This window comes from Orbicella faveolata, unplaced genomic scaffold (assembly GCF_042242905.1).
Source record: "Orbicella faveolata isolate gen_17 unplaced genomic scaffold, um_ofav_v1 contig_14, whole genome shotgun sequence".
Classification (NCBI taxonomy): Eukaryota; Metazoa; Cnidaria; class Anthozoa; order Scleractinia; family Merulinidae; genus Orbicella; species Orbicella faveolata.
In genome coordinates this window covers 14794835-14805033 of record NW_028301541.1, presented here as the reverse complement: position 1 = coordinate 14805033, position 10199 = coordinate 14794835, and the positions used below count along the sequence as shown (strand labels likewise).

The following is a 10199-nucleotide window of genomic DNA, read 5'->3' as shown; positions in this document are numbered from 1 at the left end:
TCGGGTCAAATCGAGCCGAATTTTACTCGTAGAGTAACACATTCGAACAGTAGTTCTGTTGTTATTCTTAAAAAAAAAATCTTGCTGCAGATAAAATAAAACTCAGAATTTGACAGTTCAGTAATATATGGCACCAAAACAAAGATTGGATTTTCTCATGACTTGTAGAAGATCTTATAAATTTTATGAAACTAAAAACTAAGAAGGATTGATAATTTTCTTGTTTGAAATATAACCACTTCACTGGCGTGCAAACCAGCATAATGATAACTGCAATCAAATTCGCTTGTTTCGTTAGTTTACTTTAATGTTCTACGGATCATGGAAATCAAATCAAACATTGCGAATCCACTTGCACGGGAGCAAAGAAAACTAATTAGTGGTTTGCCTACTTGGTTTTATAAAACGATAGCAGCGAAGCTAATTTTGGCCGTTCAGGAACCGTTAACTTATGCTTTGTTTGTATAACGCGAGAGAATGTTCTTTAGCGTTCACAGCTCTCAGTAGTATAATTTGTAAACAACTATGAATTGTTTCACAGTGTTTTGCATCAATATACATGCAGCAGTGATCAAATTAGATATTTCTCCAAAAGAGCAAGATGCCGTTTAGATAACATACAACAACGATCACTAAAGGAAAGATGTCAACATTGAAACAAATATTTCCAAACACAACAAAGGTATGGAGACAAGTATAATGGAGTCTTTGTTCAGCAAATGACAATCATGGAAGCTTTTCTTTAATGTAATACGGATCATGGAAATCAAATCAAACATTGCGAATCCACTTGCACTGGAGCAGAGAAAACTAATTAGTGGTTTGCCTACTATACTGTAAACAGTTGATTTTATAAAACGATAGCAGCGAAGCTAATTTCTGGTCGTTCAAGAACCGTTCACTTACTCTGTTTTTAAAGACAACCGAAACTGCCGATGTCAAAGATTCTGTTTCTGCTCATTCTTAAAATACATCGACCCCGTACAAAGTTTACTCACAGACAACAGTTGTGTTTTGAAATGCTTCTCATGGTGAAGCTCTACACAAAATATTACTTAAATTCACATTCCAAATTCTTCACGACAGCAGACAGCTTTAGTCTTAAAAAATTAAACGTGCTGGTAAAACGCTACTGAATTTCTGATATTCCGAATAATGAACGGCTTTGTGAGCAGAGCAGCCAGGGCAAACACAAGGGTCAACTAGAGATCTAAAATTTCGTTTCACTAAATTTAGCATCCTGTAGAAACGAGAATTTATTTCCCTTCTTTTCAAAGTGAATTGTGTAATGCTTCTTTACAATTAAGCAAAAAGAAAAAATTGCTTTGAGTTGGAATAAGTTTGTTTGTATAACGTGAGAGAATGTTCTTCGGCGTTCACAGCTCTGATCAGTAGTATAATTTGTAAACAACTATGAACTGTTTCACAGTGCTTTGCATTGGTATACATTGAGCAGTGACCAAATCAGATATTTCCTGGCTCCAAACGGGGGGGACATAAATTGAAGATGCCGTTTACATGGAATACGAGAACGATCACCAAAGGAAAGATGTCGACATTGAAACAAATTCTTCCTACCATTATAAAGGTATAGAGACAAGTATAACAGAATCTTTGTTCATCAAATGATAATCATGGAAGCTTTCTCAATGTGCTACGAATCATGGAAATCAAATAAATATTGCGAATCCACTTGCACTGGAGCAGAGAGAACTACCTACTACTGTAAACTCGGATTACACTTGACTGAACTAATTCTCTTTCAACAGGTAAATCAATTTCAAAAATGATACAAGACTTGAAATTTTCTGTTCTCCTGCCAGAGACACAGAAATAAATAACTTGAATGTACTTACGAATTGGTCCTGTTACATCTCAGGATTCATTAGAGTATTTTTTGTTTCCAATGCAAATCTCAAATCAACTGAAAGTGAAAGTAAAAATGTGCACGGTAAGGATTCTATCAAGTTATCTCCATTGGCTTTGTTCTTTTTAACACGTTCTTCATCGCTCTCGCATTGGTTAAATCCGCGGAGTTTTACCAACAATTTGTTAAAATTTGTCCTTGTAGAAATTTGCAGGTACTTACAATCGGTCTATGTTTAATCTCATGCGGAGTCTTGAGTCTTTTGATATCCTTTCGTTTCGTTTGGTAATGCTAGCCAATGCTCCGGCCGGAAACTGCAAATCAACTGAAACCGAAAGTAAAATATCAAATACAGCGTTATGCTAATAACTGGCTACAACTTGAATGATTTGTGGTCACGAGATGTCTGGATAACCAAAAAGGTCAACCACTAACAATAGAAAAAGTCAGTTTCCCGGCCACACTTTTCGAACACGTCAACAAAAAAGTAGCGAAGTATGCGAATCTGCTGTTCCTAAAAATAAATCCACCTTGTGCAAATTTTGCACACAGACTACAAGTTCTATTATGAAACTCTCTTCATGTATCTACCTATACATGAAACACTTGAACTGAAAGTGAAAGTAGTTAAAGGCCTTTTGAGCAGCCTCCTGTCAGGAAGAAATCCCCTACTGAACCAAACAAGTGCAATGCAAGTATAATGCGAATGTAACTGCTAGCTAAGGAAAACAGGCGCGCATTTTCACTTTCGATTAGGCTCGATCTGGCCTGATCTGACCTTTGCTGAATATTAATTTTTGTGTTTATACCTGTTTTCTTGTTCTCGGAAAGGGGGCATTAGATATTAGTTTTTTATGTCAGGGTTGAATTCAGGTATTTACGACCCTTTATCAAAAGGTTTCCAAAAACAGATTGTCACACACGTTAGAACTGCATTTTAGGAATGTTTGCACGGCACTGTGTGAAAAAAAAGCGATCTTTAATCTTAAATCTGTTGTAAGTTACCATATTTCATAGGTTGAAAAGATATTGATACCCTGGAAATTTAAAACCAGTCAGCAAGAATAATTTCCAGGTGATTCGTCTTCGAGTGATTCAACTTGTTTCCTTATTTAACGCACGTAGCGTTACGCGATGATAAGCTCTCGTGCTATAAATGAAATGTATGTTACACAATTTGATCTTGCCTGATCTACCCCATGTCAATATATGTACAGGAGATATTGATCATATCCTACAATTAATGCTGTGATTTATACCTGTTTGCTTAAAATTTGAAGAAAATGCACTTTTAATCGGCTCACTGTAATCTCTGGACTTGCCTGATGCCAGCCCCAGCCCCGGATCATGGAAATCAAATCAAACATTGCGAATCCACTTGCACTGGAGCAGAGATAACTACCTACTACTGTAAACTCGGACTACAATTGACTAAACTAATTCTCTTTCGACAGGTAAATCAATTTCCTAAATGTTATAAGATTTAAAATTTTCTGTTCTTCTGCCAGAGACACCAAAATAAATGACCTGTATGTACTTACAAATTGGTCGTGTCGCGTTACATCTCAGGACTCATTAGAGTATTTGAAGTTCCCTCGTTTTGTTTCAAACGCAAATCTCAAATCAGCTGGAATTGAAAGTAAAAAATGTGCACGGTAAGGATTATATCAAGTTATATCCATTGGGTTTGTTCCGTCTAACACTTTCTTCATCGCTCTCGCATTGGTTAAACCCGCGGTGTACTAGCAACAATTTATTAAAATTTGCCAACGCCGTTAAACATTGTAATAAGTTGTACGTACTTACAATTGGTCTGTGTTAATCTCAGGAGACTTGGGTCTCTTGATGTCCTTTCGTTTCGTTTGTTGATTCTAGTCAATATGCTCTGAGCGGAAATTGCAAATCAACTGAAACTGAAAGTAAAAATAATCAAATACAGCGTCATTCAAATAACTGGCTTCAACTTGAATAATTTGTGGTCACGAGATGTCTGGATAACCTAAAAGGTCAACCACTAACAGTATAAAGAATAAACGGCACGCAATGCATGCGGAAGCGATGACGTTTGACTGCGATTTCTTAAATTGTGGCTAGAAAATTGGAACATAAACAAACAAACGGATACTTAAAGTAATTAGAAGTAAATGAAGGTACAAGCTGTGTTTGGAGTGAGGAGAGATGAAGAGAAAGAAACAGGATAAAAAAAAAAAAAAAAAAAAAAATGATGCACAGAGGAGTTGCGGGACTGAACAAAATTGCTCATGGATGACGTAACATCCACGATCACCATTCAGATTAATTTAAGTTTTCTCCTATCCCTCCCCCGCTAAGTATGGCTCGTCCTGTAGGATTGGCAGATTTTAGAGGGCACTAGAAAGGAAAAATTTTGTCCGATAACATGGAGATTATACATGGCGGTTAACAGGGCACGAAGATGGTTTTCGGTTCAATCTGTGGAGTTTTAAAATGGAAACGGTTGTTAAGCTAAGCAACAGTAGCTGCGACAAATGGACATGGAATGACTAGAAGGACTTACTATACCATTTTTGTGCGGCAGCACAGCGTAACGCGACATTCGTTCAATTTTAACGAGCAGGTCTTCGTGGAGTGGTAAAATGGAAAATTATCAAGCCATGGAACACTAGCTTCGGCTATGGACATTAAAATCCTGAAAGCCACGTTGCTTGCGTCGAAATCTTTAAAGCTATCATGCTAAAAAGCGACGATGTCACGACCAAGGACGAATCGTTTTAATGTCTTTGAAAATGTCACCCGGAGGAGGAAACAATCAGAAACAGTGCAACGGGGAACGAATGCTGTATCATCTTGAAGCTAAGGTAAGCCTCCTTGTTGTGTCGCATTTTTTACTATGCCTTTTATACGAGGGGCATTATTTCGTTCGGAAAGTAGCTCTGGTACTAGGGTCGACTGCTCTTTGAATGAAAATTAAAGACAGTTTTTTTTTTTGTCATGTCTTATTTACACTCAATTAAAACAAAAGATGATTGAGTTAAAACAAAAGATGATTCTTAAGTGGAGGTGCTGGAGTTGGGAAAAGTACTGTTACAAATGCATTGTATGAAGTTCTGATCAGGTTTCTAAATAGTATCGCTGGGGGAAAATCCAGATGATGTGAAAGTTGTCAAGACTGCCCCTACAGGTAAAGCAGCATATTTCAACATTAAAGGCAATACACTACATGCTGCTTTTGATATACCTGCCAATAGAGGTTTTGAGTATTGTGCACTGGACAGTGACAGACTGAATACCATATTAGAGCAAAACTAAACAAACTTAGGGTGATTTCATTGATGAGATTGCTATGGTTGAAAGTAGCATGTTAAACTTTTTGAACTTATTATTACAACAAATTATGGGAACTAATGAACCATTTGGTGGAATAAGCTTGGTAACTGTTGGAGATCTTTCCCAGCTTAAGCCAGTTTTTGATAAGTGGATCTTTGAAAATTCCCAATCTGGCTATAATGAATTTGCAATTAACATTTGGACAGAGTACTTCACCAGTCACCCGAAAACACAGACCATGCAGACTGCAGACTGTGCAGACCGTGCAGACCATGCAGACTGCGCAGACCATGCAAACTGAGTACTTGTTTTTCTAACACTTGACTCACAACCTTTCGGTTCTAGTTTAAAAATGTGTTCAATATATCCAACGGTTTGTTATCTATCCACAGGCTGCACAAACTCACCATCTGACTGTTGATTCAATAGACGACCATGCTTAAAAGACTTTGAATGGGAAAGTCCCTTTAGTCCTAAATATACTAAAATAAAGCATAGAAATACACTTCATTTACCTCAACATAGGGTGTTCTTTTATGTCTTCCATACATTTTGGGTGCAAATTGCGTCTATTTTTAACTTGTTTGTGGTTTGGCGTTTTATTTCTTTCGTTCAATTTGTTGTTGTTGTTGTTGTTGCTTTTGTTTTTCAATTTCTGTGGTCTGCGTTCCTCCTCATAAATGAAGGAAGGACGGTGACTCGAAGCAACATCGTCCTACAAATTGCTTTAATTGTGGATAATAGCCATTTCCCTCTATGAGATGCGGCTGCACTGGGAATCATAGTCTGTGGTTGTATTCGTCATCTTGGACTGGATTTTTGTTTCAATGAATGAGCCATGCGATTCCATGCAGGCATGTCTCATGTTAAATCATTTAATTTCAGGAATTTTTTTCAGTGGAAAAAAGTGTACAAGTAGTTGCTAACTGTTTACTAATCAAATGTGCAATTATTTTGATATGTTTATATGCTCCTTTTCACATATGATCTACAAGGAAAATAAGGAAAAAGATTACACCACTGAACATGAAGAGATCTGTGGAAATTACACAGGAACAGCAATATTCCCAAAGGTGTGTGTATTCCTCATTTCCTGTTACAGTTTATGTCAGATTTGTTGATTTTTAGATTGCTATTCTGCAACCATAAAAGATCTTTGTTGTAAGAGGTCTGTAAGATGTCTTTAAGAGACAGGCAGACAGATGGACTGGTAAACTGGCTCCAGGCTTTTTGTTTATTTGTGCCAAGCTGTACACTTTTAAAATGACCGCAAGTCTTTGTTCTCTTATGAAATTCTAGCTGGGGATAACCCTTGTTCAGCTGGTGAAATTAGCTTGTTAAACTGGCTCTTAATGACATACCTGTGTGACCAAATCTCTGAGTAGAGTGGAGAGAAATACAGAAAAAGGCTACTATTGACAGAAGCACAAACTATTCGAAGGAAGAGTAATGATCTGATTGGTCACGTTTTATTAATGTGATATTAGCAAAAACTATAGGCAAACTTTAAGGAATAGAATGCCAAGATTCACCCTTAATATTCATTTCCAACGTTTTTGTCTGTTTGCTTCTGTTTAGACAAATGCGGACAAGCAGTGGTCGACAGGATGGACTTATCCAGTGAAGATGCATTGATTAATTTCATCAACGCCTTAGACTTTGTCAAAATGTGTCTTCCCTAGAAATAATGGGGATTTAGTTGGCATTGACCCCCAACAAGGCAGTTTAACCACTTTGATGAGAAAGAAGTGGAAAACACTGTATTCCATTCCACTTATAATGCAAGAATGAGGAAGTGCAAGAAGCAGAAAAGGAGAACTGCCAAAACATAAGGAGTTCCATGCAACGGACTGTACGTGCCATCTGGAAAGGACGCTTACACACTAGTTGACTTTTGTGCGAAGTTTGCTATTGCGGTTGTCTTCCCTATTGTCTAGTCTGGTCTAGTAAATTTAAGGAACTGAGAATTTAGCCGTAGTACTTCAATGTTAGATAAATGCACTTTGTACCATGGAAGATTTGTTGACTGTTGTTTTCACGATAGACAGAACAATGTTTTCCTTATGATCAGTCTCATTACGTGTAGTTTGAAACCAAGCCTGTAACGTGGCTTTTTGAAACCTGAAGCCCAAAACATTTATGTAAGGTACTTGAAGGTATTTACTCTTGATAAAAACGGGGAAAAAATTGAAACTGAGATGAAGTTGAACATATTTATTTTCTTAAAATTAAGCGCAATGATCTTTCCGGGTCGCTTTTCCGTTAACATTTGTCAATAGTTTGGTACAAAATAACCTTATTAAAGCTGATATATTCTTCAAAACTTGTCAGACATAAATCAAGAGTACGGATCTAATTGCATCTTTCGTATGCGGAGCTACAAAGCTAGTGTAGTAAGCAGAAAAAAGCGTATAAGATCGCGCGAAACGTGATCAACGGTCGCGCAGCGCGAAAGAGGAGCACGAGCGAGAAGTTCGGGCGAGACGCGCGAGCGCGGAACGCGCAGAGTACCTTTGACAAACCTTTGGCCTGCGTCACAGGCATCTTCGACCACGTCTTTAGCAAACCTTTGACTCGAATCGCAGACAAATTTGATTACACTTTTGACCCGCCTTTGACAGTGCGCAAAGGCGTATCAAAGGATCACCTTTAACCCTAAAAACACAGGCGTTCAAAGGTGAGTAAAAACGGCCTTTCACGCCTTTGATTTGGTGGTAAAGGTTTATTCACAGATGATCTTTGATTCGCGTCACAGATCGTCAAAAGCGTGCAAAGGCGACCTTTAGAAAACCTTTAACAACACATTTGACGCGCGGTAAAGGCGATTTTTCGTACCACTGTAAACTCGGATTACAACTGACTGAACTAATTCTCTTCCGACAGGTAAATAAATTTCGAAAATATATGATATAAGACTTGAAATTTTCTGTTCTGCTACCAGAGACACAAAAATAAATGACTTGTATGTACTTACAAATTGGTCGTGTATCTCAGGGCCCATGGGGCAACCCTAAAACATGAAATCCAGAATCCGGAATCCGGAATCCGGAACTGGAAACCGGAATCCACAAATCGAAGAAAACAAGTTTTTCAAATACGCTGTGCATAGCTTTTGCCTGTAAAAATTAAGTGGCCAAGTGAAATAAGAATTCCTCGTCTGTCGAAATTAATTCGTGCAACTGTTATTTCTGGTAAGAGCTATGAATATGAGAATCTAAATAATGCGCACAGTAATTTGATTTTAAGCACCGCGAGAGCGTCTAAAGTAAGCTTTTGATTTCTGATTGCTCAACTGTGGATTTCAGATTTTCAGGGATTGCGATTTGCGATTTCTGATTGCTGAATTCTGGCTTCAGATTTCTGATTTCTAAATTTTGATTTCAGGTTTGAGAGTTCTGATTTGTGAATTGTTATCTCTAATATCGGGTTAATCATGGCCTGAAAATCAAATATATATTTTATATCTATAACAATCAAAACTTAGAACTGAATTACATCTAATTTACGATTTTCTTGATTTTAGAATCAGGAAAACAGGTTGGTCGCAAAGCATCCTTATTAAAAGACTGCCAGAAACTCACAGCAACGGTTTGTTGCTATTGTGCTACTCACCAGTCTTCTCAGAGCAATATCTGGATTCTGGATTCCGGATTCCGGATTCCGGATTCCGGGTTTCGGTTTCCGGATTCTGTGTTTTAGGGTTGCCCGGACTCATGAGAGTATTTGAAGTTCCCTCGTTTTGTTTCGAGTGCAAATCTCAAATCAACTGGAATTGAAAGTAAAAAATGTGCACGGTGAGGATTATATCAAGTTATATCCAATGGGTTTGTTCCGTCTAACACGTTCGAAAGTTTCCGTCTAACTCGTGAAAGTTTGAGAGAACTCGAAAAAGCTGTGGGAACACTCGCCTGCGACCCGCGTTCCCACAGCATTTCTCGTTCTCTCAAAATTCCACTCGCGTTTCTATAACTCGATAGAAAGACGGTTCATGCAAGCGTTCTACCTTATTATAATGCTGGCAACGATAGGTCCTCTACAAGGTGCATTCCATTCTGTGCAGTCCAGCCAGCATTCCAATCCTTAGTTTGGCCCTGGCCGACTTCATATTCACTGTAACAGCAATGCCATTGGGAGTTGCAGCCAATGTCTCCCGGAGCCGGTGTCTCTTCGACTTGGGGTGTCACTGGTACATTTTTAACCATTCTTTGGTGGCCTGTCTCCCATTCTACCAAACTGTCCTCCATTCTACACCAAACTGCACACTTGGGAAGACCACCATCACTCTGGTGGTTTAGTAAATTGTTAACACCCGGGGAAGTTTGCCTCCACTGGGATGCTCATGCTATCAGAAAGCAGGAAGTGGAGCGGTTTGCTCGATCAAATGGAAATCCACTCGCTCCGCTGATGCCTGGTACGTGATCTTAACTTTTGTGTGGTTCGTGTTTGCCGCTAAATGCAATGCTTTTGATGGCACAAAAGGCACAAAAAGAACGGAGACCAAATGCACCACTGACAAAACATCGCGTGACTGTGTGCAGATTCCATAGGAAATAGTGTCGATTACGTCAGAGGCTAGGAATCCTGAAGAGATTTCTTTATTTGCTTTTGCTATTCCTTCACTGATCGCCAAGACTTGCACAGTCATCAATCCGATCATCAGATTTTCTGGTACAAGACATAAAGAGACGGGGCCACTGAAGGTGATACGATGTTTTCACTTCTTCAAGAATCCACGGTTTAGCGTCGGTGCGCAGCAATAGTTGATGAGTCTCATCACGTATGATGGGTGCTCGTTGCATTGTAGAGGGACTGGTATAATAGCCATTTAGGTATTGCCATAATTTTGTTTTCTTATTGCATAATAAATGACACAAGAAAATCTGGAACTCTCTGGACGGCGAACTAAGAACTGCTGTTGACAAAAAAAAAATTCACTAGGGAAATTAAGCAAGACACATTTGGCACCTGTGATTGCTATTTGTACAATAACTAAAATCTTTCTACCTGCCATATGTGATTCAATGTT

General features: G+C 38.4%; 2 long non-coding RNA genes and 1 pseudogene across 2 annotated transcripts in view; all 3 read left to right on the top strand.

Annotated features, from left to right (window-relative positions):
- LOC149114133 (uncharacterized) overlaps positions 1 to 10199 on the top strand; it is a 477513-nt gene that overhangs the window by 63507 nt on the left and 403807 nt on the right. The gene's annotated exons all lie outside the window — the stretch shown is intronic.
- LOC149114148 (uncharacterized) lies at positions 3964 to 7496 on the top strand. The gene is made up of 2 exons (XR_016206602.1): positions 3964 to 6246; positions 6752 to 7496. It is a non-coding gene; the product is annotated as an uncharacterized LOC149114148 (long non-coding RNA).
- On the top strand, positions 8959 to 9914 carry LOC149114147 (uncharacterized; annotated as a pseudogene).